The 27932-nt window shown below is 39.7% G+C and overlaps 2 long non-coding RNA genes across 4 annotated transcripts in view; one reads left to right on the forward strand and one right to left on the reverse strand.

Moving 5' to 3' along the window:
* LOC119230810 (uncharacterized) overlaps positions 1-27932 on the forward strand; it is a 239663-nt gene that overhangs the window by 157224 nt on the left and 54507 nt on the right. For all 3 annotated transcript variants that reach the window (XR_005121807.2, XR_008551892.1, XR_008551890.1), the window contains exons 5-7: positions 992-1087; positions 13261-13397; positions 25352-25406. This is a non-coding gene — a long non-coding RNA (uncharacterized LOC119230810). The remainder of the gene's footprint in view (positions 1-991; positions 1088-13260; positions 13398-25351; positions 25407-27932) is intronic.
* Positions 11400-27932, reverse strand: part of LOC129145809 (uncharacterized) — a 78014-nt gene continuing 61481 nt past the window's right edge. The window contains exon 3 of the long non-coding RNA XR_008551898.1: positions 11400-11473. This is a non-coding gene — a long non-coding RNA (uncharacterized LOC129145809). The remainder of the gene's footprint in view (positions 11474-27932) is intronic.

Genomic DNA, 27932 nt, shown 5'->3' on the forward strand with positions numbered 1-27932 from the left:
CAAAGGCCTTGAATGAGAACTATGAGAGGGTAACTCTTCTGAATCTCCATCTACCCAGATTATCCACAGGAAGTTACTGATAACTGTGATTCACTTGACTCATGTTTGACTATTGGGACAAAAGTCACTATTTCATACCAAATTATTTCTCTGTTCTGGATAAATGCATGCCGTTGTTTCTCAGATAACTAACACATCTAAACAGAATTGTAGGGCACATCTTTGGAGAAGAAAAGTTATTATCTCAGAGAACAGGAGAAAAAAATTTGAATTAGAACAGAACATTTAAATGAGAATTTTATTGCTTAAAGCTCTGGTTCCTTTCAATGCCTGAAATTAAAAAGTTCAAGAAATCGTGGAATGTGAGTATTTTTATCTCATGACCATTGTCATCATAGCTCTCATTCACAGAGGTAAGTAACACAAGGAGATACTATGCTTATTTGTATGGCTGAGCAACTTTATTCCTTTTTTATGTTCTGAAATAAACCCAGATACCAACACCATAAATGAACAAAGCAAAAACATGTAATGGTCCCTTTAAGATAAAACTGGCAGTGTTTAACTAGAAATTACCGACTGTTCCAGAAATGACATTTTGTGTTCTGCAGTAAGGAGAACTTTTTTGTGTGTATTTTCTTTCCTCCCATTCGGATACAACAATGAGTCACCATTACCTGCAAAGCTAGACATGTAGATTTGCCTCTTGTGCCAGAAAGGCAAGATGCTAGTTGACTGGGATTTAAATGAGAAGGGTAAAAATGTTTAATTTACAGATTTAATTAAACATGAAAGCTTCCAGGAGGAAAACATGTCTCCCAGGCCTCATTCCCCACTTTTTAAAATGTCTCTATTGATCTTTATTCCAAAGAGGCTGCATACATTAGAGAACTAATTTTTAATGATTTGTGTAAAGTATCAATTTGCCCTAAATCAGAAAAACTGTGTGATGAGGACTGGTACAGACAAAACTTTTTTTTTTTTTCTCTAGCCAGACCACACCATTAAAGGAAACTTGTTTAATTTCTTGATATGAAGGCTGTCTCCTGTGCACACCTATCCTTGGCCTCCATGAGGCACTGTGAAGGTAAGGGAGGAGAAACATAAGCTCAGAGTTTTCCTAAGAGGACGAGGATTACATACAATGTACAAGAGGCTGGAGCTACCTCCAAAGACAACCCCTCTCTCCAGTCCTTTCCCCCCAAATGAGGTATTTCTAGCCAAGAAACTTGATTCTTATTTTCATAATGCTTCAGGCATGCATAGCAAAGAGCAGCTCCTTCTGTCCCTACAGTGTAGTCGAGGCCCCTCCATTGGAGCTGAAAAGTTAGAGTTTCACCTCTTTGTTTTTGTGAAACTGAGTAGTCAGAAATAAAATGCAAGGGTAAACTCATACCACATCTTTTCAAAAATAAAGGGGAGAAGTAAATAACAAATGTGGACACATCTTTTCGAAAAAAAAAATCTCTGTGAAGCGTGTGTGTGTGCATATTTGTGTGTGTATTCATTGTGTTCTTTGGATATGGCTGAATTGCCTACAACTTACTCCATGATCTCTTTTGTGTCTGCTTATTCAACTCTAATTATGCTTCAAGTCCTGAATCCCAATTTTCTCAATTTTACTGAAATGTGTCCAAACGTGATTCCCATGACTAAGTGACAAAGGAAGGAAATGCTCTTGATTGTTGGAGGTTGTGGTCAAATGAAATAAACTAATGTTTTTAGAGCAACAAGTGGAAAATGGTGGTGAGGGCTGAACCCCAAATGAAGAGGAAGCACATTTTCTTGTGTTAAACCTGAGGTTTCTTTTTATGAGAAAAGGGGAGAAATCCTGATGGTGAGTGGGAGAGTTTTCAGTTTCTCTAAAGGGATTTTTTTCACAGGCATGTTTTTCATCTGAAAATATTACCTAGATGAGAGTATTATTAGCTAGAGAAAATATTACCTAGAACAGAGTTCTAGTCTTGCAGACCAGAACTGTTTGTAATTCCATGTTCTGCACTGCTAGTCCTCAACGAATGAAAGTGATAAGAAGTGGAGTCCATTCAATGTTCTAGTACCTGCAGTCAAGGCCCCCATCTTTTTTTTTTTTAAGATTTATTTATTTATTTATGCAAGCACTGGGTGCAGTCAGAAGCGCGGGAGGGTGACAGGATTCACCAGAGCCAGAGCGGGGAGCAGAACAGGCAGACTGACGAAGTACACTGCTGAGGGGAGCAGTGGGCGAGGCAGGAGAGGTCTGTGTGCCATGTGGGACCCCGGCCCTGTGGCCGGGGATCAAACCGGCGCTGCAGTGGCTGCGGGCAGCTTCACAGCCCAGTGCTCAACTACTGTGCCACTGGGGAGGCCCAAGGCCCCCATCTTGACCACAGACAGGCATAATGGGCAAATGTATGCACTTCTAAGTGTACATTTGCATTTGTGTCTGTATATATATATTTCTTTTGTGCTACCTGCAAAAAGTCTTCTAATCTCTGTTTTTTGGTGGAATTTCTTTAATGTCTTGGAGCTTCAATACCAGTTTCATCTTTACTTAGAGTGATATTTTTATCATTTCTCAAATTCATTCCCCACAAAGGCATCCAGAAAGGTAGTGTGAATTTTTCTTTCTGTTTGCTCACCATGCCTCCCTTCATTTAAAAACAATCTTCTTTAATTTGAGGATGCGTCCTTCTTTTGGCTTTTGGCTCTAATGAGGGTTGCTGAAGAGCACAACCCACTTACCTGGTTACACGATGACTATGTGACCCAGCTGGGCCAATTATCACGCCCCATTGGGGCTGATGTGAGAGCCACATGTGATCGACTTAAGCCAATGAAAGTCATGTTTGCCTCTGATACAGAGGTACCCTTCACTCTGGTGATGAAAGTAGGAAGAAGTGAGCCTGGAAGCTGCCATCAAACCAGCCTCTGGGCAAGAGAGAAAGCCGATGAGGAAATGGAACCAACAGTCAAAAGACTCAGAACAGAAAGAGGGAAAGAATAAATTGGGAGGCCTTTCTCTGGCATTGTTCATGCTGCTCTTCTTCAAATATGTGAGCTATCTGATGATTCTTCCAACTAATTATCTTTTTAACTCCTTTGGTAGTTTAGGTTGGGTTTACTGTTCTAATGAATTCAGGCTCTAACAGTGTAGGTAGGCACCTTCCACAGGATGCCATGTGTAGATTCCTACCGTATGTGGGTACATTAAAAGGCCACTTGTTTTTTTTAGCACATGAACTTTAGAAATAAAAGAGGGAATACTAAATTCAATGTCTAAATTTTATTGTTAGTGCTAGCACAAATAGTGATACTCTATCAGGTCTGCTAACATTTGAGTTTTTCCTATGCAAAATAATTAAAATATAGACCAATTCAGTTTTATGGAAATACAATTTGATCCACATATAATTTTAAATCCTCTAGTAGCTTCACTGTTAAAAGGTGAAATTAACCTTAATATTTTACTTAAACCAAGATATCAAAAAGTTGTAATTTTATCATATAAACAATGTAGAAATTATTATTATTATTATTATTATTTTTGTGTGGGACCCTTGCCGGCGGCCGGGGATCAAACTGGTGCTGCAGAGGCTGCGGGCAGCCTCACCACCCAGCGCTCAACCGCTGCGCCACCAGGGGAGGCCCAACAATGTAGAAATTATTAAAGGAATATTTGAACAGTTTTTTGCACTAAATGTTCAAAGTCCAGTGTGCATTTTAGCCTTATAGAACATCTCAATTTGGACTAGCCACAATTTAGGTACTTAATAGCCACATGTGACTATGGATACAGCCATATTCCCTGATTTCAATTTTGGTTCTGTCACCAACTAATTCTAAGACCTTGGGGGACTGATTTATTTGAGCTTCAATTTTCTCATCTGTAAGATGGGGATGATAATAACCATCCCTTTATCATAGGTGGTGGGTGAGGATATAATGGTGATGAAGATATAGTGAGGATACAGTAATGTGTGAAGTTCCTCCCACACCAAGCTGTACGCTAGTGGGGAGCATGGAAAACAAGGTGATATCAACAATGATTAACAGAATGTTAGATAGTGCTAGAAAATATGCCAGGTTATTAAGATAGCAAATAACCACAGAGGTGATCGGATAAAGGACCTGCTTGAAGGGGGCTATCATGGAGGGCCTGAAAAGATGGCCAGCTCCCTGCAAGCTCAGCCACATCATGATCCAAGGTAGGAGGCCAGGATCTATGTCCAAGGGGACCAATAACTGTCTTCCAGAAAGAAAACACAGAAATAAGTATCATGGCAACAATTCCTATATTGTAACTAAGTGCCAGAGGTCAACATTCAGTCATTTCCTAAATTTCAGTGTGAGGAAATGGTGGCAACAGCTGGCTCGTGTGCTACATACTCTTCTCATGCAGCCTCTGCCACTGTTCCACCCCCACCCTCCATGGAAGAGAAATAAAGAGAGAAAAACTCCATAACATAAGGAGGTGCAAGCCTCATTGGCATGAAAAAAAATTGGAGCAAGATAATCTCAAGCAACTCTGATTTGGGAATGGGCTGATACAGGTGCCATGGGGCAACCCCAGAAGATATTCCCCACAAGCATGGTGTTTTGGGACAGTCCTGAGCTTGTGAGGTCCTGCAGAGACACACTCTCTGGGCGGCACACCTCTTGCTGTTGCTGTTGTTAAGTGCCAAATTGTCCTGGCTCAAGGCTGGGCCCGGCTGCTGGATGTCTTGTTTTTATCCCCCCTGCCTGTTTCTCTTTGAAAGCAAATTGCCTCCCCAGGCTGTTTATGACATGTCTCAGGCAGCTGGCCTGGCAGCCTCTAGTGTAATGCAGGGTTTGCCATACAGGTAAGAAAGCTCTATCACAGCCACAAGGGGTTCAGGAAAGGGTTTGTGCCAAGCCCCTGCTCAGTACCTTGTATACATCTGCTCCTTTCATCCTTCTCAAAACCACCCTAAGAGATCTATTGCTGCCCACATTTTGTGACAAAGAAAACAGAGGGCCAGAAAGGTTAAGTCATTTCCTCAAAGCTACACAGCAATTAAGTGGTCACTCCAAACCACTGCATATTTTCCCTCTTCTGATTTGAGTGGGACAGTTTAAGACGGAGAGGGGGGAAATACACTGCAAGCCATGTGACAATCTTTGAGTCTCTCATAGGTAGGCAACTACAGCAAGGAAAGAATTTGAACTTCTACTCAGACTCTGACTTCACATGCCTAGGTCACTGCATGTAGATTTTCCATCTTGTTCCCAAATATGCTCCAAAGATAACAGATAATTCATATAAAAGATGCACTTTGAGGGCATAGAGAGTGCATCACTGGGAACAGAATCCAGGGAAAGGGAAGGAAGAATTTGGATCAGTACTGCAAAGCCAGATGCTGATTGCATTAACAGATGCCTTTAGGAGAGTTTCAAGAAGTTCAGGGTTATAAGATTGAGACACAAATTTTAACAAGATACAGAAAGCAAGAGCAGATCACAGTATTTATTCTCAAAAGATCATACTTCCATCTGCCGCACAGATTTACAACTTGATAGCATAGGATCTATGCACACACCATGGAAGTCTTGTTCCCACACTTTTGGCAATGCTTCTCCCCCGTCTGCTACTTTGTCCTCTCTAGCTGACATCATACAACAGTGTCTTGTGTTGCTGTGTAACAAATTAGCCCCAAACAGATTACACATTTCTTTTCTCATAGTTTCTGAGGATCAGGAAATCAGGTCAACTTAGCTAGGTCCTGAGTTCCAGCATCTCTCACAGGCTACCACTGAGGTGCTAGCAGAAATCCTCTAAACAGGAACTGGGTCTGCTTCCCCACTCACTCAATGGTTCTGGGCAGGATGCAATTGCTGTGGGTGGCTAGATGGAGGCTTTCTGTCATCATTGGTTGATGACTGACAGCAGCTAGTGCCTTGCTATGTGAGTGTCTCCATGAGGAGCTCCAGCAGAGCAAGTGAGAGAGCATGGGGAAGATGAAAGTCACAGTCCTTTGTAACACAATCATGGAAGGGACATCTCATTGTGTTTGCTGTATTTAATTTGTGAGAAGTAAGTGGTCATATCCAGCACACAGTTAAGGGGAGGGGATTATACAGGGGTGTGAATACCTATAATTAAGGAGTGACTGTTGGTGGTCTTCTTAGAAAATGTGATAAAGATCATGTTCACAGCCTTTATTTAATCCCAAACCGGATACCTCTAAATGAGTGGTAAATGATGGCCATGTTTGACATTGCATTCTCCTATTCTCTAACTTCAGCAAGATAATGGAACAATTATTGTGGCATCAGATATAAGCAAACTTAAGTATCCCCCTCTTAAACCACTCTACATACACTGTTTCCCACTGGACAGCTAGAGTAATCCTTCTTAAACCCTAAATCATGCCATCTCCTATTCAAAACCTCTAAATGGGGCCAGGATGTCCTTAATATGTCTTTTCATGGCTCTGGAAACCCTACATGTTGACTACCCCTCCAATCTCATTTCTGGTCATCTCCCCTGCCCTACTAAGTTTCAACCATATTTATGCTCTTTTAGTTCTTTAAATATGGCATTTCTTCTCTCTCTTCTCTAGACCTCTGACAAACTTACTGCCTCACTTCAAGTCTTCACATCCCAAGGAAAAGTAACTTCTCTTTTCTAGAATCTCCATGAGGGCAGAGATCATGAGCCTGTTAGTTTATCACCCATCTTTCATACCCAGCACATGGGGCCAGACAACAGACATGGGGGAAAGACTGGACCTGATGAATGATGGTGGCAGAGGCTTGGTTTGCCCAGACACTGTTCCACAGGGAGAGGGGCTATGAGGCTTGCTGGGTACAAGATGTGCTTCCCAGTTTCTGCCTCCTGGCCGCCACATCATCCTTCTCATCACAAAGTGGTGACAGCATACCTTCAGGGTACTGTATTTTCAGGGCTACAAAGCACACTAAGAATAATTTATATCAAGTATTTTGTATTGGAAACTCCTGAAATGCTTTTAAAGGAAAGAATGAATAACTTAAGACACCCAAATACAAAGAGCACCATCAATCTTGCAAATTACATTAGCCAGAATTTGTGAAATATTTATAGCAAGCATGGTGCTAGGTGTTCCATGGGTAGAGTCCTTTGTTTAATGTTTAAAACAACACCAGGTAGATGTAATTATTCCTATTTTGTGGATGAGGAAAATGAATTCAGGGAGGTACAGGTACTGATCCACAGTCATACAGGTAATGAGTAAACTGAATTGGGACAAAATCATAATGACTGCTGCTATTAATTAAGACTTTCCTGTGAGCCAAGCCTTTATAAATACTTGATATGGATTCTCTTATTTAACATTCCTAACAACTCGTAACAAAGGGTATGCTTATCATCTCTAAATTAAAGATAAAGAAACTGAGGTTTAGGGAATTTAATGTTACTGACTATAATTACACAGCTAGAAAGAGGTTGCACGGGGATTTACTTTCTTCAGTATATTCTTTACTATAACAAGGCATTTCATCTCCAAATATGAAATATATCAGCCAGTATCTTAACACTGTAAGTTGATTAACCGTAACAGTAACCAAGGTTAGCCTTTTTTTCCCCTAAGAAAATAGCTTAGTGTCAATATTTAAGGAGCTTGACACCAATGCTTCAGGAAAAAAAAATGCAATGTATCTGATATTGAATTTTTGGTCTACTTAATAGAGAAATCAGGATTAATTTAAACCCAGATGTTAACATGCTATCCACCTGCATGTAATTCAAGAAGAGAAAAATAGGTCAATATATAAAAATATTGAAATGTTTTTATTTCCTGTTGTTTTGAAAATAATTACTATAATTCCACAGTATTATAGCTTATATAACAATTTACATAATAAATCCTATAATTTCAGGATTATACTCTTCTACCCTGGCACTTGTTTCCTGAAGTTGATGACAAAGACATTAACAAAGCAAAACATCACGATAGGTGTGCATGGCTTTCCAGTGTCTTGTCTCTTCCCTTCCTGGGACTGGGATTTGAACCCATGCCACTCTAGTGTCATGGCTTATGCCATTATCAGCACACGAACCACCTACCCTGGACACTGGACTGACTACAAAGCATAGGAAAAGTTTGTCCCTCAAATGTCAAGATGTTTGAAAGCTGTTGGGAGTGCTTGTTCATGGAAAGGCCACAAACGTTCTATATTCTAGAAATAATATGCCAGAGTCCCTTGAGTCCTTGCTGGGTAATTCAGCAGGAAAGTTTCTCAAGCTTCATGGATTCCAGTGGTCTTTAAAGCAGACTGATCATCAGAATCCACTGGAAAGGCTATACGATATATATCCCAGAGACCATCACAGCCCCATGGACTCAGAATCAGCAGGCACAAGGCTTAGGAATCAGATACAAGTTCCTAGAGGATTCTAACAGCCAGCCAGATAGAAGAACTGGTTTCCCCAAGCCTCTGCTCCCTAGAGGAACTCCAGGCACAAGGCCCCCAGGCTTGCCACCTTTCCCTTTGTAAACAGTGAGGGCAGGTGCTCCTGTGCCAGCTCGTGATTAAGAATAAGCCATTTTGACCTGAAGAATAACAGGAGGAATTTCCATTTATTTGGAGTGGTTTGTCAGTTTCCTACCCTGTCAGATGTCAGATCTTACTGCCTACTTCATTTGATTTAACCAAAAGCATAAACACCCTTTCAAACATTAAATATAAGATGCTGATGATATCTGTAACCACTTATGGGGCATCCACTATATACTTTGTATATAGTATCTCTAATCTTGGCAACTCTACAAGGTATATTTCAGTTTCTCTGACTTGCACCTAAGGAAGCCAAGGCTCAGAGAGGTAATTAACTTGTCTAAATATGTCCATTCAGTAAATGACAGTATTTGAACCAGGATTTGAATCCAGATCATTTAAAACCCAGAACCCAAATTCCTTCCATTCCCCACTAGCTGTGTTAATCTTGACAAGTGCTTGAATTCTCCATGCCTGAATTTCTCCATTTGGGCAAAAAAAGGAAACAAAAGCACCCAAAACTCATAGCGTTTTTGCTTAAATGAAATAATCAGCAAATCTTCTAGGATGGTAATATTAGATAAAATGTTAGCTATATTTTAGACTGGGATTTCTTAAACAAGTCTTGAAAAGCACTCTCCCCTCTAAATAAAAAGTTGCCAATAATTTTAGCAAGTGCTGCAAGCAATGTCTGCCTCTCAGTGACTCTCAATGCTTATTAGCATGTTAAAGACCCTGGGAAGTGCCACAGCAAAGAATCCAGTTTCACTCTACCCCAAGCTAGAAGATATAATGTTTTTTAAAAATCATTTAATTTTGAATAGTTTGGTCCTACCAAGAAGGAAAGAGGCCTTTTACGCCCGATTTGGAAAGGAATTGCTTTGATAATCTCACCCTCTGCCAGTACTTGGAAAAGGCCCTACTGGAGGAACATACCATTAAGGCCTTGCTTTGATATTGGGCTGCTAATCCCATGGCCCAGCTTGACACTGTTTCTTAGCAACAGTCTGTCCTCTTCCCCTTTTCATTCTGTGCCTCTAATGACACTTCCTCTCCTCTGGTTTCTCTTCAGCCTCTGCCTTTCATGGCCCCTTAAGCCTCCTGTACACAGAGAGAAGCAGGAGCTACAGGCCCCATGCACATATTTATGTTAATAGTACTGAGGGGAGGAACAGGCTGTTCTGGGGGCTGCTTTCCAACTGTCACATAAATCAGTCAGAAAAAAAAAAGTTACTATTTTCACAAAGACACTGCCAGAATGGAGCAACAGGTCTTGGCAATGCATCATACCCCTCCCCCTCCACTATGCCTTTCGTAATGTCTCCCTCTGTCCTCAGGAAGGAGGGGATGAGGATTTCATAGACACAGAGGATTTCTAAGTCAGAAGGGAGCTTTGAGATCATCCAGTGCTAAATCATGTGGAAATGTCTAGTAAATACCTCTGCCTGGGTTCTTTCCCCAGAGATTCTGTGTTGTTGGAGATGGGTCACAGAAAAGATTTTTAAAGTTTTCCAGGTGACTCCAATGTGCAAGGAGGGTGGGGAAGTGGGGATGCAGCCTAGCCTCATGGAGACTCAGGGCCAGAGCATTCCAGATATCCCTCAGACTGCACAGAGCATTTGTGGCACAGCAGAGCCCTCACCAATCGTGGCATGCTGTCATTATGATCTTGATGGGAGCGGAAGTACCAAACAGGGGTGTGATGAGAATCGTGTAACTGAACCACTTGGGCTCTTGAAACACCCACTTACTCCCCTTGCTTCACCTGGACCAAATGTATCAGAATCTCTTGGTGGAATCACCACTCACAGATTTTGAACAGGACCTTCATGGCAATTTTCATTGTTTCCCAGTCTAAGATACACACCCACCTGATGGAAAGACCATGCATTCTGGAGTTAGAAAAAATGGGGTTCAAATCTGAGGTTCATCAAATACTAATTGTGTTTCCTTGGACAAGTTATGTGACTTCCCCAAACCTCAGTTTCTTTATCTGCAAAATGGGGTTACATAGTTAGCTCTCATTCCTCCTTCAATATTGAAGTTCAAAAGTCATTTCTTCTTAAAAGTCTTGACTGAGCTTTCAGACTAAGCTAATCAACCTCCAACCCCCTACCCCAACCTGTGTCAACAGGATATACTCTCAAAGAAAACACCTTGCACTACTTGTTTGTAACACAGACCACAATTCATCAATAAGTCTTATAAGGCTAACCACATGGTTTTCATAGGGATATATAAATAATAATAAATATATGTATAATGGTTTACTAATGCTCTGTCTCCACCAGCAGTATTAAGATAGGATGTTAAGCTGTCTGGTTTACTGCTGCATCTACAGTGCTTGACATGAAGCAAGTGTTTATTTAATAAAATCATTGAGCAAATGGCTGAATTGGCTGAACAAATGACTACTATCAATAAAGCACTGGGCACATAATAAACATGCACCAAAATTAGTTGATATAGTAATTCAGAGAGGCCAAGTATTTTACCCAAAGACATACAGCAATGTTGAGACTTGAGCTCAGCCCTCTGGACTTGCTTTTAATCTATCATGTCAATCTGCCTCAGTTTTTCATATTGGAGGGAATGAATCTAGGAAAAAGTGTCAGTCTGTCTTTACCCATTAGAATAAATAAATCCAGCTGATTCTTATACACTCCCATATTCCACTGATGCAATCCATGCACTCACACACACATTCTTAGATGACAATGGCTATTGGCATGGAACTCCTTGATCTTTTCTCCAGAAAGTTTTGGATCATCAACTCCTTGAGAGTAATGACCACAATTTTGGCTCCCACCACAAAATGGACCCATAGAAACTACTGTTTTCTGATGTCAAGTTTATGGGTGGCAACACTATATTGATTGCACACTAGTCAAACCGTACATATGGTTAGGCCAAATACCTGTGATGAGTTCCAATTTCCCAACTGACCATCATGCTGTCTTGGACCCAGGGAAATTCAAAGATGAGAAGGTCACTGAGAGGAGAGAGAATTCACATTATTAACTATTTAAGCTATCAAGGAAATTCAGAATAAGACTAGAGGTGGGTATTTCTGGGAATGACTCTGTATGATCCCTTGTCTTTCTACCTATACTAGCATGGAAATCAAGAGCTTTTCAAATTTTTGTTCTAATAGTTTTCATTTAGTTAGATGTTCTAATGCCCCAGATTCTATGCCAAGTGCTTTATACTCATAATCTCATTTGATATTCATGTCTTTGAGGATTTAAAATCACTGTCAATACCTCACAGAGGAGAAAACTTGGACTGAAAGTAACTTGCTAAAGGTGACTAACACTGGTATGAAGGAAGATCAGGAATGGATCCAGGCCTAACCAATGATTCTAGGGTTGTTAATTAACCCAACAAATATTTATTGAGCACCTACTATGTGTCATGCTATTTTCTAGTTGCAAAGAATACATTCTAGATAAAGCTCCATGTCTTGTGGGACTTAATGTGTGCTAAGAAAAGACAAACCATATGGCCTCCCCGGTGGCACAGGGGTTGAGCACTGGATTGTGAAGCTGCCTGCAGCCTCTGCAGCGCCAGTTCGATCCCCGGCTGCCGCGTGAGGGTCCCACATGGCGCACAGACCTCTCCTGCTGCCCACTGCTCCCCTCAGCAGTGTACTTCGTCAGTCTGCCTGCTCTGCTCTCCCCTCTGGCTCTGGTGAATTCTCTCACCCTCCCGCGCTTCTGACTGTACCCAGTGCTTGTATAAATAAATAAATAAAATATTAAAAAAGAAAAGAAAACAAGGACTTCTCCATTATTAAAAAAAAAGGACAAACCATAAATAATAAATCTAAGCAATAAGTGAATTATATGGTCTATTAGAAAGTGATAGTGCTATGGACAAAAATAGTGTGAGGCAAAAAGGACAGGGACTGGATTGGAGATGTGGGGGTATGGAATACAGGTTTGCAATTTTAAATAGGATAATCAGGACAGGTTTCAATAATGAAAGCACATTTGAGGAAGACAGGAAAGACTTTCATAAGGTCTAAATTATGCTATGTTCTTTTTGTCTCACCAAAATGAATGGATGGATGGATGTGGGATTAAAACTGATTAATTAAACACCCAATTAGTGTCAAGTAGTGTGTTCACTGCTTTATCTACAGTTTCTCATTGAATTCTCTCAATGGCCCTCTAAGAAATATACCATTTCCATTTTCCAGATGAGAAAACTGAGGCTCAGAGGATAAAAATAGTGTCCAAGATTATTCGGCTAATAAGTGATAGTCCTGGGGTTTCAGCTTGGCTCCTCCAGCTGCCCAGTCCCTGCTGTGCTGACAAACACAGTGCTGATGAAGTGTGAGGGGCCACAGAGCTGGGGACAGGGGAATGGCATTGAGTCTACCCGTGACACAAGGAAGTCACCCTGCATCACTGCCCTGAAAGGCAGTGCTGCTACGAAGCTGGGTGCCCTTCTGGTGGTGCTGGTGTTCACAGCTGTACATGGCATGGTTTAGAAGTTAGAGCAGACAGATGTAGAGGAGCAATTCCTGGAGAGTTTTACCATTCACAGTTGTCAGAAAATGCATGGATTCTGGAAGATCCCCTGGAGGACTGCTCTTTCGATCAAGAGCAGCGACACTCTAGGCCCTGTTGGTCTGATGGTAAGCTTCTTTCTATGGTGGGCTTGAAAGAGCAGTTCATAAACTGATCTAGTTTCTTTTTTGACTTGACAAGTGTAGCTCCATGAATGGTCTCTCCCAAGTCTCATTTCCTCACACTGCTCTTTCTCCTTCCTTAGGAGATCAGGAGCTCAATGGTCTGAGGATGTTACATGTGGAATGCAGGTTTACCCACCCTACGGTGTGTTCCATCTCCCTCCAGTCTCATGACAAGAGCGATGCAATGACATTCATTTTGAAGTCGTGAGTGAAAGAGGTGGGTCACTTGAGTGATTGCTTGATAACAAACCTATCGAGACAGTGAGACATGAATGTGAAAGGACTAGTATGAGCACCTGGAAAAGTTAGGAGCACTTTGGAGATAATAAGGAAGAGGTGAAGTACACTAGATTCCTCTCTTTCTGAGCAGCACAAATTTTCACAGCCTCCATCTAATCCGCAAAGCATGGATTCTGTTCCTTTGCACCCACAGTACATACATGTCTTTAAATATTTAGTATTTACCAATGACAACTTAATAATGCCTTTTTTATGTTTTGAAAGGCCTGTTCATTGACATTGACTTGTTTAAGCTCATTCAAGTGATAAAACAACCAGTTAATGGGATGTGATGATCCAAATCCCTTTTTGCAGATGAGGTAACTGAGGCAACAGGAGTTCAATGATTCACCAAAGTCAGAGCTGGTGAGGGGTGGGAGTGGAACTTGCCCAGCTCCCCTAAGTCAGGCTCTCATTTTCTCCCTGAGAAGGGAGGGGTGTTCGATTTGGTAACATAAGAACGGTATAATCACACTTTGTCACTCTATTCTTCCCATGTTTCTGTTTACCCAGGGTGTCTATTCTCTTCCTCTCTCTCAACTTGGAATTACATTTACTTCAGCATAAAATGTAGAGAAAGTTTCATTATAAGGTCTTCTCACTTACAACATGATCCTGCACCAGGGACCCCAAGGACACTGTAATGAGACCTCGGTAATTAGTCTGGAGCCCTGAGCTGGCTCTGTGCCCTCGTGCCTCACAGCAAGTAAAATTCTCATTAGCAGCAGCATCTAGCATGGCAGCCTATGACAGTGGAAGCTCATGCAGAAGATGATGATCCAGGTCACACAGAGTCAAAGCCAAACCCCTCATCCCTTAGGGTCCTTTCTGGTGACTTCTTTACAGTTCCTCTTATTTGGATGTATTTGCCTATCCACTGTCTGTCTCCCCACTTGACTTAGCTATACAAGGAAGGGACTGTGTCTGCCCAATCAGCTACTGTTTCCTTGGTCCGTGCCACAGTGTCAGGCATTGGGTAAGTCCTCACAAATTTATGTAGAAACTAAAGGAATAAATGAAGATTTGATGGAATATCAGTATTTTAATATGCCACTCTCTTTGGGAATACATCCATTTTGAGAGATGATTCTAAACTAGGATACATCTCAACCCCATTACAATTTTCACAAGGAAGAATTTCCACATGGAAGGCCCATTCTTGAGTGAATGGTGATGAGGAACACCTCTGTGCAGCATTTTTCAAGTGGAACTCAGCAGATGTTTTGGTATTAAATCGATCTTTATCATCAAAACAAAGTGGTTGGACGTCAAAGAATAGCACCTCCGGGGAAGCAGAGATAGAAAAGCAGTTAGGGTTGCATTCCTTCAACCTGTGAGCATCGGGGCATTCCATCTTACATGCCAGTCGAATGTGCAGAGGTACTGAGTCACAGCCACAAAGGCCACGTTATGGTGGGACAATAATCTGAACCAACTGTTGGCCTTGCTGGGTTTGTTATTGAAATCAAGTCCCCCTTTTCATTTTAGTCAAACTGAAGAAACTGTCTGGCGGGGTGTCAGGTTTCAAGCAGAAACGTCAGCCAAGGGCTCACAAGGCCAAGGTCTCAGAAAACTTGATTCAATATATGCTTGGGGTAAAAACAAGGAAATAGGTAGAGGGGACTGCTTGGTTGGTGGTGGATGTGACATGACATTTGGTGGTGGGCGTGTTGTGATAAATATAGTTGCTGTGGTAAGAAACTGTACACCTGAAATCCATTCAGTGTTGTAAACTAATATTGTTTCAATAAAAAGAAAAAGGAAAGCAATTCATATGGAATTGTGGTCGGATGGTTCTATTTGTTAAGTGTTCCTCATTTGCATACCTAAAATCCCGCAAGGCACTTACCTATAAAATCAACATCAGAGACCAGCATGGCATCCTCTACCTGAAGTGAGGGTACATCTGTAGCTGAGCTAGGAAGGGCATACCAAGGTGATTTTATTCCTCAACATAAGAGCAGAAAAGGATTTCGACATGTCCTAAGTGCCAATTCAAACCTTGACGTGTGAGCCATTCAAAATTAACCCTACTCAATAACCTTTACTGAAAATGTATTATATGTCAGTATATGTGCTATGCACCTCCTTACATTTATTGATCCATTAATTCTCTTGATGATTTGTAATAGATTTTGTTACTTGATTTGAGAGCAACAGAGGTTGGAACGTGTTCCAGTTTGCACCAGCAAAGACCAGTATTGAAAGCTGCAAAATTTGGCCCAGATCTTCTGTTCCATTTGGGTAATGAATCCAACATGCAAGAATCTAAATGTGATACTCATTTCAGGTTTAGCTGGAATGTATGCCCCATATAACATATTGCTGAGTTCAGATCCCATTTTGGTAGCCAAAATAAGTAAGCCATGTAGTACCACTTGTTTTTCCCCTTTAAGGTTTAAAAAAGGAAGCACTAAGATAATGAGCTGGACTATGCAGTCTCCATATGCTTTTCCTTGTACTAATACAGTGGACAAGTGACTATTCCCCCAGAACCCTGATGTGCTGGAGAGATGTTTAAATCTTTTTTTTTTTTTTCAGTCTCAGTATTTGGGTGGGGCTACAATAAGAATTGTTCAGGATTTGTAAAATCATAAATATCAGCATAAAGATTAATATGGCTATAAGGAAAAGCACTGATAGGGGTTTGGCAGGCCCCACCCACTCACTAAACAACTCACTCCATACACTTGCTCTTTCTTTGCACAAGGCTTCAATCAAACCTGAGCCTAATGAACAATTACATGCAGAGGCCCAACTCCTGTACTATGAATGGAAATGCAAATTAAATGACATTTTTCAGATGTTATTTTGGCAAAAACTTCTAAAGCTAACAATAATCCTAACAACAGTGAGGAAAAACAGGTACTTTCTGCAGTTGAAAGCATGTATTAATGAAAGATTGCTGATGAAAGTGAAAATTAGAATGACCATTTTGGAAAGCAATTTGGAATTATTAAAAATATATACCACCTGGGAGCCATCAATTCTATTTTTCAGTATTTTCCACCAAGAAACACTTATACATATTCATAAGAATGTTCACTGAAGTATTCATTTGTGGTATCAAAAAATTAGAGACAGCTGAAATGTAATACATTCATAGCATGGAATGTTCTACAACTCATACAAAGATAATCTCTATGCACTGACAAGGAAAGTGCTTTGGACATGATGTCATACAATGATATAAGCACACACATGTACACCCAATGTATAGAAAAAGAGAATGGAAAGACACACACGAAAAATCAAAGATGAAATTACAGCTGGGGAAGTTCCCGAGATGGAGAGACATAGTCACCGTCCCTGGTTCATTCATTCCACAAATATTGGCTAGTACCTTCTAAGCCAGGCCCTGATGTTGTTTGGTGGTCAAGAAAATCAGATAAAAACCCAATTCTTTCTAGGGAGGACACCTACATCCTAACATTATTGTTTTGTTAGCTATGATACTAGAACAAGAATTTATTCCACATTACTTGTGGAATTAAAAGTAAATACAAAGGCAACATGACAAACCTCACATTTTTATATTAACAAACTGTGAAGCAACTATTTTGGCTTTGAGTATACTTATATTGATAAATAGCCCCAGATATAAATGTTGTATTATTGGTGACTGCCACCTGGCTACTGTAGTTCCTCAAATGGTTTCCCTGGGGATGGTTGGCCAAGAAAGGAGTGCAGTGACACTCTCTGATAGCACACAGACTTGTGCACAGTTGGTTGTTCCTTCTTTAACCTTTGGGCGCACCATAAGGCATAAAATATGAGGGAATCTCAATCCTATGATACACATATTCACCAAAGGACATGTATAGGAACGATCTTAGCAGCACAATTTCTAACAACCTCAAAGTGGAAACTACATAATGTCTATCAGCAGTTGAAAAGATAAATAATATACTATATTCAGACAAAAGAATACTATAGTGTAATATAAACCAACACATTAAAACTATAGGCAACCATGTGAATGAATCTCACCTGAAGGAAGCCTGGTACAAGAGTAACACATTATATAATTTCAGTGATAAGACAGTCAATAACAGGCAAAAACAGCAAATGATACTAGAATATTGGACAGTGTTTACCTCTGGGAGAGAACAATAGCTGGGGTACATGATGGAGGTTTTTGGCCATGCTAGCGGTGTTGTTTCTTGCTCAGTGTACTGGTTATATGGGTGTCATTAGTTTATTGAAGCCTGTTGAATTTTGCAGTTATAATTTATGATTTTCTTGTAGGTATATTCTACTTTCATAAAAACCTTACAAAATAAAAATAAAAAGAAACCAAAATTAAAACATAACACCCTGAAATCCAATCTGTATTGTTTGACTCTCATCTTTGACTAGTTGCATGCCTTCTCTCGGATTCAGAAAACATCTGAAAAGTGGAAGAAAGATATCTAGTTGATCTGTAAGGATCCTCCCAGCTGTATGATTCTGTGTACTACCGCTTCCATTCCCACAATCCATTTCTGAAGCAATGGAATCAACAGAGACCGAATTTTCTTTCATTTACTCTTTGAATTTTAGAAAGATTATAATGTCACCTAGGTCCCATTTTCAAGGTGCTTGTTGTAAAGACACAATCAATTAACAAAGGAAATCCTGCTGTCCAGGAAATTGCACATAACTAACTCTTTCCCAAAGTGCTCTTGGGGTAAGTGTGAATACGCCAAATGCTGCTTTTGCCAAGCCTCTTCCTGTCACGCCAATTCATATACCATGTAATGGGAGTGTCAGCAGTTGCAGAGGTGGGACGGTTCCTGGTAGGAAGGAGGCAGCTACCATGCTCACGCCCGTCCACTGTTTGAATAGGCACTTCCTCTCCCAGGGGAGTTGGTTTGTAATTTTCCTCTTGACGGCTACTGGAAGTCCTTGAATGACAACATCACAGCTTGTACCCATTCACAACAGGAAAGTTTGTCATTTGCAGTCAGTCTTGGCACAAGAGGAGGAAAAGTCCAGTCCTGTGTGTCAGTTTCTATATTAGAAGCGGGAAAGTAATCTCCATAGTGTAGCCCATGCTGTGCAAGGTGTTGGGTTCCAGGCAAGAAACCATAGTTATTGCCCAAGTCTCACTGACATCTGCAAGGCAGGAACCCCAAGACTCTTGAAAGCCCTGAGCAGACACTGTGTTTAACTAAGTCCAAGAAAACTGTTTTGGGGCCAGAGATAACCAACCTCTGGAGAGTGAACTATTTCTAGGGGTGTTATACTGACTGCTTCGGAGAGCTGTGCCTCATGTGAAAGGTTAATTCTGAATGAAATGTCACAGTAGCGGAAAATGGTCAGGCACAAAATCTGTCAGGGGTCTTAGGTCATCTAGTTCGTTTTTTCTCAAATGATATAAGGTGAAGGAAGCAGTTTTTCTATTTTATTTCAATTTTTGGATTATTTTCTAATGAGTCACTGTGAATACATTCTAAAAAATATTTTCAATGAAAACTAATGGCTGAAAATGTAATACATAGATAGCCCCAAACAAGCCCCAATGTTTTGATTATTAACATCAAGACATTTTTTCTGTCAAGTGTCTATAAAAGGTCCTAAATGCTGCTTCTTGTTCTTCTTGCTGTTTAGATTATGAAAATTTCTTGAGCTTTATCAATGTCTGCATGCATCTACAACTACTGTGCCTGCTGGTGTCCATAGATTTCAGGCGCATGCTCACGGGAGCCACTCTCATTCTCCCAAGTGTACAGTCTTTGGGAATCAGTAGAGTTGATACAGTGACCAAAATAGGGGAAAGGACCAGTTCACTGGATATTCTGATGAGGTTGGAGACTCAACATGAGAGGATGAAAGGACACTGAGGAAAGTAGATTTTACTCAGTAGTCAGGATTTTAATGTTGAAGCAATTTTGAGTAATAATGGGGAGAACATGCTGTTTTCATAAGAGTAGGACCAAGGGACTTCAGTAAAGAACCAGATTAATTATGTAGGAGGCACAAAGATCCCTGCCCATTGTGTTCAGCCTGTCCAGATACTAATCAACATGTGCCCCATGAGATCTTAAAGTTCTCGTTCAGGTCAACCTAGGGACACTGGGCAGGTAAAACGTCACTTCTTTGCACCCATTTCCTACTCACAATTGCAGATGGAAAACCAATTTTTACAAAATCAATTTTCCTATTTAGCCAAATACCAAATAAAAGAGCTCATGTCAATTATAATCACAGTTAATCATTCTTGAAAGCAAACCTAGAGGTAGGGACAGAAACAACAAAGCATTAGGATAATACACTGTAAAACTATTTAAAGTTACTGGAATAATTTCCCACTGAATCAAGCCAACCATTCTTTTATTGTTTTGGTATTTTGGAAAATAGACAGATTTAAGTAGGCAATACAAAAGACTGAAATTGTACAAGCACTTTAGTTTCCAGTCCAAGACAGCTGTTGGGTGATATCACCCATTGTGAAAACAGCCGTGCGTGGAAGGAATTAGTAGATGAAAAGCAAGCAAACTCGATATGGGCTGTGTAACCATGCTTTCTCAATCTCTTTCAATTCGCCTTATAGTTAGGCACACCTAAAAGTGAAGTTACATATGTGGATGTTTATATGAAGTATAACGGACACAAGAAAGGGTCCCAGACATGAAAAACAGTGGAAGAAGATAAACATTTCAAGATTCAGATCATGTTGCTGCCCGTATTCCGAGTCTCTAAGGAAATAGCTAGAAGGGCCATTCGGCTCTCAGCTTCCTACTAAGGAATAAAGAGTTTGCTAGGAGCAAAGGAAGTGCCAAGAAAATGCCAATTTGTGTGACACTAACATCTTTCTTAAGACTGATCATGGATTTCAGAAATGTAAACGTTCAGTTATAGTGAACACAGACAGCCTTAAGGGTTTGATATTAGGTTGTTGAGAAGGATTGTGGGGAATCTGCATGGAGATTAAATTAAACTAATTAGACTAATTGGAAAATGGACTGTCACCAGAGTTTTATGTGCAACTCAGTATTTTGGAAAAGAGGCAGATTTAAGTAGGTAAGTGGGGTGGCAAGGTCAACCTTTCCATGACATCCAAGGTGAACTCAGAAAAATGGAATCCCTAAAAACAAGTTTGGAAAACGATTTTAATGGAGACAGACAGAGACGGCAGCTGCTGAAGGAAGAGAGAACAAAAGGCAAACCAACCAACATGAGATGCTGTAATTGATAAGACCTGGAGGAAACACAAGGAAGGACAGTCTACCTTTCTGGCCTCAGACAAAACAACCTTTAAAGGCTACCTTCCTCCTAGTTGGTGGGGTAAAGTTGCTTAGAATCACCAATGCATCATACATATTTAAAACTCTCCTTTCTGGGTTTATAATTTTCATAGAGGCAGCTTCCTGCAAACTTGAGTAATGAATGTAAGATGATGCCCCTTGGAGGGGTTGTAAAGAATCTAAGAACAAGTCATTTCAGAGTAACAAACTTCACAGCCGGAGATCATTTCCATTGCATAATGCACTTACTCCTGAAGCTTTTCATTGTTTCACTCTTACCCAGTTGTGTCATTATTTTACTTACCTCATAGGGGAAATCATTGTTTAAAAATCAAGTATAAACGGTGAAACAGTCTTCTACTTATCTTTTCCAGGATAATAGCTTTCCCTCCCCCACTTCTTGACACAGAAGGGTTAGGCCCCTGTGGGTGATGAATTGCTCCAAACAGTCTGACAGTCCCCTTGAGAGGAACGAGAGTAAAAATAACCAGCTGATTACCAATAGGGAGCAAATTGGCCACTTGAGGATTCAGTGGCTAGAATGACAAATGAGAAAATGAAAATCCTCATCAAGAGACTAGACTTTCTGATTAGTCCAAGTGCTGATGACCGCTTCCCATGCCTCTCCCTCCCTGCTGTGTGATGATTTGCATCTGATTGGGTTTTATTTTGTATTTGGGGCAGCCATTCCTAAAAGGGTGTTTGGAAGACTTTGAAGTGCTTAATTATAAACAGGAGGCAGTTGGGGGCTGAGCAGTGAAATGGAAGATGCCCTGTGTTGGGATGTGGAATGTTCATTTATAGAAGGAGACCATGTCTGGTTGGTTTTGGTCTGGCTTTTCATTCCATCACCCCATAAGGCAGTTTTCCAAGGTTTTCTGGACTCTGGAAGAAAATAAAATAAGAAAAGTATTCTTGGCCAAGGGATCCACATTTAAAGCAGATTCAAGGATTTCAACATGTGGATGGACTGGGCTTTCTATTAGTAATCAACGACTAAAAATAAAAATAATTTGGGAATCCTTTGAAGGAAGGTCATTTTTACCAGCCCTCATTTGAACAAATCCATCAAGGGAAAATAAATAATAAATTACTTACACAGCTGGCCTCAAAAAGCTTAAGTATATCAGTGGTGCTAAGTTGTATATGCATGAAGAGATAAAACAGAACTATGAACCATTTGCTCTCAACTGGGGACAGCCATGTGAGCAATAGGAATGAAAGGGAGAAAGAAGGTAATCAGGGTAGAATTCAGGGAGGAAGGGTGATATGACCCAGACTTTGAAGAATGGACAGTACATTTCTGGGTGAGATTTGCTTGAATCAAGAATGGAAATGATTTAAAAAAACATTTTGGTGCAAAGTGAGTAGAATGGCTCATCTTGAGCAAAGGGGTCTGTAAAAAAAGAGTCTGGACATGAGTTTCCTATGCATGAACTGCCCTTCAATACCACGGAGAGACTGAATTTGGTCTTAAGAGCAGTGGAGGAACATTAAGGGATCTGAGTAGAATCTGAAATGTTTTATAGGGCAGTTATTGGATCTGATGAAAAGACAAGACAAAACAATGTTCTCTGGAACTCCATCAAGTGAAATCAGCAGGAAGGATTGCCGTTTGACTTTTCTTTGGTTTTGACATCTGTGCTATGAAAGTGGAGAATGAACTGTCACAGTGCTTGCACATAGAAGGATTCAACAGATACTGCTGAATGGATGAATGAAGCTAGAGTTATTTAGGACTGGAGTACAGTTGCTTCCTAGAACAGCTGAGAAAGTCCTGAGGTTACTTCAGTTCTCCCAAGAGACAGAAATGGATAATTTGAAGAGGGCTAGGTTAGGAGTTAAGTGAACTTACACGTTTAGCCATTTTTGGATCTGTATTTCCTCACCTGAAAAATCAAGGGTGAGTTTTATGAAGGTGTTCTAACTGCAGGAATTTTTATATATATTTTTGAGACTGATGTCATGTAAGGCTTATGTTGGATGCTCATTGTAGTCCATGATCTAAGGCAAAAGTTAAGAACCTCTGAGTTATATTCCTTTTACACAGTAAGAGGCTGTGATTCTGAAAATCCAAGAATCATTTTCCTCCCCAGAAGGACAACAGAAACAGCTGATGCCAGACCTCTGCTAATGTTGTCACCTTGAAAGAGGCTCATGACTGACTGGTTTCACTAAAATGAGGAAGAAAAGGTTTTCTTCCTAATGGTGGACTCAGCCTCATATTCCCCAGTAAGTTAAGGAGCACTGTTGATCTAGTCAGCCATATTGGGGTGTAATTGACCATCAGAAGAGATGGATCATTCAAAGGCACTTGCTACTGTGAAAATGTGACATTGACAATGCTCTGACCTAGCTCTTTTTGTAGATTTTTTTCCTAGCCCTATATTCTTTTTTATAAGGGCCTTGGTCATAAGATGATCAGTAAGAATAACTAGTTAATGATGAGGAAAAGCATTTGGGAAGATGATACATTTTTGCTCTTAAGGCTGTTGTTCACAACAATATGCAATAATATTTTTGTCAAGCAGGCACACACAGTAGTCACTAATTTGAGAAAATGTCAATAATGATAAGATGTTGACCATTTGAAACATGAAAAGTGAAAGAAAATGTTATCGTTTCCATTAAACTTTGTCAGTAGAAGACTCCAATGTGGAAAGTTACTTCTCGGGGCCTCCCCTGGTGGAACAGCATTTGAGCACTGGGCTGCAAGGCTGCCCGCAGGCTCTGCGGCGCCGGTTCGTTCCCCGGCCACAGGCTGGGTCCCACAAAAAAAAAAAAAAAGTAAGTTACTTCTGGCAATTTATAATGAGACATGGGCTCTTATTAATGATTTTTGGCTTAATGTATTAATGAATAGAGATCTGATGGATAAAGGACTTACAATGCAATAAGGAAAACTCAAGAAGAGATTAGATACTAATCAAAATAAGTTGTGTTTTCAGATTGATTTTAATAAGTTCAAATCTGTTTCCTTTTATTTATGCCAAAAAGAAATGCATTGTGGTAAGATGATCCATATCATTGGAAGAAGAATAGACATTATATTTTAATATAATACTAATAAGCTGCAAGTGCCAACTCACAAGAAGAAACCATATACAGGCAAGGATAGGTATTCTTGGGTGAGGAAACTTTTTGCCTATTAATGTCAGTGAATTTATTTTCTCTTTTTGAATGGTAACTGTTAGTTCTAGTTGAAGAACTGGTTATCAACATTTGAAAACAAAAAGCCTAAAATGGAGATGTTATTCACAATGGCAGTGAAATTTGCTATATGTTACCGATCTTTATTTTCTTCCTCCTTAATATTTTTCTACTTCTCTCAGTACTAAAAAGATATTCTTTACTTTCATTAGGAAACCTAAATGAAAGGAGGAAACATTTCCCCCAAGAAAGGTCAAGAATTCTAGGCTACTTAGTTTGCAGAATCTGTGGAGAATATTGTCCAATTATAGTCAACATCCTTCTATTTAGTACATATTTATTCTAGATTTGTCTGTATCATACCATTTTATCTCTTCCACATAAAAGCAAAAACTTCTACTGCTTCTGCAATTTTCTTTTTTTTTCAACTGACAATAAAAAAAAGTACCGAGCACCACCAAAATCTCTGTCTTCCAATAAACTACTTTCAGTGTCCCAAAAATGAAAACTATGAGTTAACCCTAGAGGCCAGCGGAATATCATAACGTATTACAGATTACAAATAACAAAATGTTTTGCTCAACCTCCCACGGCAGTAGCAATAATGGGAAGCACCATATCAAAATTTCTTAAGTAACACTTAAAAATGCCCCAAATTGCAGTTACTCTGCCCTTGCAAGTTGCATGGCAACTATGGTAAAATCTCAGTGGTGTATAATGGTTTGCCAAACTACCTAACCTTCACCCATATCATTGCTTATGTCAACATTGAGTTGACTCAATGTGTATTTATTCTGGTATTCATTTTGTTATTCTAAAAACTGTTACTGTATATAGTAGCTTAAAAATACTGACCTGATTCTACCATGGTAGAATCTGGAGCAGCATTATGGTCAGCTTCTCCTCCTAGTTAACAGCAAAGGGGGCAAAATGGAGACAGTGACAGAGGATATAAACCAAGCTCACATCTGCTGAACTCTCAATGACTTTCTGATGAGAGGATCTGACTGTCCACAGTTGACCCAAATGAAAAACACACAAGGACATTTATTAAATGCTTTTAGTCACTTAGGTTATGTGGGCTTAAATGCCAAGAAGCACTTTAATTTTCTGGGTAATATGGTATCCCCAGCATTTTCACATCAAGACAGTGACTGTGCATTGGTCCCATGATAAATGTTTAATTAACCTTGTATTACGGTTAGAATTGCTGCTGGAACCTTTGGGGATTGTGTGCTGGTTCTTTTTTGTCATCTGAAACACCCCCCACCATAACCTTTTCACTGGCCTCTCCAAAATTTCTTCTTTCTACCTAGGGAGGTAAATTCTACTGCAGAATTATTGCCACTTGAATGTTTCATAGTGTTCTCAAGAATTTGGAGACAGTGACTGTGGTTTTCAAACAAATCTGACGGGCTGCTAAAACATAGGTTAAGCATTAAAGGATTCTGTGGTCTTCATGGATTTCTCATATTTTTACCTCCCTCAGAGTATGATTTTCTCCATTTCACAGATGTGGAAACTGAGATTCAAGGAAGTTAACTATCCACTATGACAGCTAATATATGGTAAGTCGAATTCATTTCATGTACTTAAAACCTTGAGAACTTTTTACAAGAATCCTACCCAGTTGTCCTGTAAGTCTATCATGGAAACTGTCAGAACAAACTATTTAGTGATAATGGAAGAAGGAAAAACAAAACAATATATCTATATAGTTACTGTGAAGAGCAAGAGAGCTAGACGGAGAGAGAGAAAGGGAGAGGATCTGCTGTTACTGTTTCTGTGACTGGGAAGTCACTGTTCATGTCTCTCTTTCATTTCCTCGTTTATCAAATAGGGGTGCATGGATTCCACTGCATGCATTCTTAGGACTCCTGCTAAAGAATTCCAACATGTGTGTTTACACCATACCATAATCTGTAAAAGCCTCCTAAAATATTGCAGATCGGGGGTCTCCTTTTCCAGATCCTTCCCCTCTCCTACTTTTAAATTTAAGAATTCCCAGCATTCCACCCCAAATCCTCTGTTCTTCTCAGGCACTGCTTTCTCCCTGGGTGGTCTCACATTTGTCTAGCTCCTGGTTTATTTTGTCTGATGTTAATAAAGTTACTCCATTTCTTTATGGTTGCTATTTGCATGGCATATTTTTTTCAGTCTTCTGTTTCCAAATTATTTGTGTCTTTGAATCTAAAGTATAGTCCTTGAATCTAAAGTATAAAGTAGTTGAATATTTGTTTATTCCAATCTGATAATCTCCTTATCAGAGCCTTTCATTATAATCTAATTGTAATATAATGGTGTTATTGGTATGGTTGATTTACATCTGCCACTTTACGTCTACCTTTCCAATTCTTATCTGTTTTGAAATCTTTTTCGTTACTTTGTTTCTCCTTTACTGCATTACTTTCCATTTAATGGGTATATCCTAGTGTTGAATTTTAATTTCTTTAATAAAGCACCATTATATTTTTTGAAAAATATTTTCTTACTTAGTGGTTGCTCTAAGGGCTTAAAATATACAGCTTATTAAAGTCTACTTCATATTTATAGTAACATAATGCCAATGAATCACAAAAACTTTTACATAGCTCTGTTCTCACCTCCTTTTGCAATATTTTAATAATGATTATGTAATCTTATATATCTTACAGAACCTAGGATAAGGAAGCAAGTACACACAGGGTTTACTATACTGATCTTTTAATTTACCATTTCTGATTCATTGTATTTCTTCCTATGGGTATGAACTACTACCTGGTATCATTTCCTTACCCCCCAAAACAATACTGCTCCCACCTAATAAATTGTGCTCCTATTTTCAAATATATTTCCACATACAATAAGTCCAATAGTAAATTACATATACAGTTATATATATATATATATATATATATATATATACACACATTGTTTTTTTTAATTATGTATGATTTAGGGGCATATATTTATACCACTTCAGATATGTTACCATACCACCCACCTCCCAAAGCCTTCATAGTCCTTTGAGACCCCAACACTCCTCTGTTCCTACACCCTCACAATGCTCTTCTAATAGCCTCATTTTCTACACATTTTAAGAGTTTGTTTTGATTCAGTTTATTCTGTTCCTTTTTTGGTCTATATTCCACTCATACATGAAATCATCCTACATTTGTCTTTCTCCTTTTGACTATTTTAATTATCATAATTCCCTCCAGCTCTACTCATGCTGTCAAAAATAGCAAAAATTCATTTTTATATGTGCATGTATTCCATTGCGTATATGTACCACATCTTCTTATATCAGTCATCTGTTCTTGGGCACTTAGGTTGTTTCCATAATTTGGCTACTGTAAGTAGTGTTACTAAGAACATGGCAGTGCATATATCCCTTCAAATGACTGCTTTTGTATCCTTTGGGTTAGATACCTAGACGTGAAATTGCTGTATCATATATGGTAGATCTATTTAATATCTTGAGACAATGCCATGCTGTTTTATATAGGGGCTAGACAAATCTATAAACCTAACATTGTAGGTACGTTCTTTCTTCTCCATGCCCTCACCAACACTTATTGTTTTGAGCTTGGTGATATGGGGCATTCTCACAGTGTGAGGTGGTATCTCATTGTGGTTCAATGTAATGCTGAATTTTGTTTGCTCCCATTTTGTACAGAATTTTTGCATCTATGGTCATAAGGGACATGGGTCTGTAGTTTTCTTCCTTTTTTCTTTTTTGGTGATATCTTTGTTGGTATTTTTTTTTATTAAAAGATTGATTTATTTATGCATACAAGAGCTAGGGTGCAGGCCAGAGGTGGTGGGGTGGTGTGAGGATTCACCAGAGACAGAGTGGAAAGCAGGACAGGCAAATTGACTGATACACTGCTCAGGGGAGCAGCGGGTGAGACAGGAGAGGTCTGATGTGCCATGTGGGTTAGCTCCCTGGTCGGGGATCGAACTCATGCTGCAGTGGCTGCGGATAGCTTCACAGTGTTGTCTTAACCTCTTGTGCCACCAGGGAGGCCCAGTATGTGGTATTACAGTAATGTTGGCCTCATAAAAAGTATTTGTAAGCATTACTTCTTCAATTTTTTTTTAAAGTTTGAGAA

This window comes from Talpa occidentalis, unplaced genomic scaffold (genome assembly GCF_014898055.3).
Source record: "Talpa occidentalis isolate TD23 unplaced genomic scaffold, MPIMG_talOcc4v2.1 talOcc4.10, whole genome shotgun sequence".
Lineage (NCBI taxonomy): Eukaryota > Metazoa > Chordata > Mammalia > Eulipotyphla > Talpidae > Talpa > Talpa occidentalis.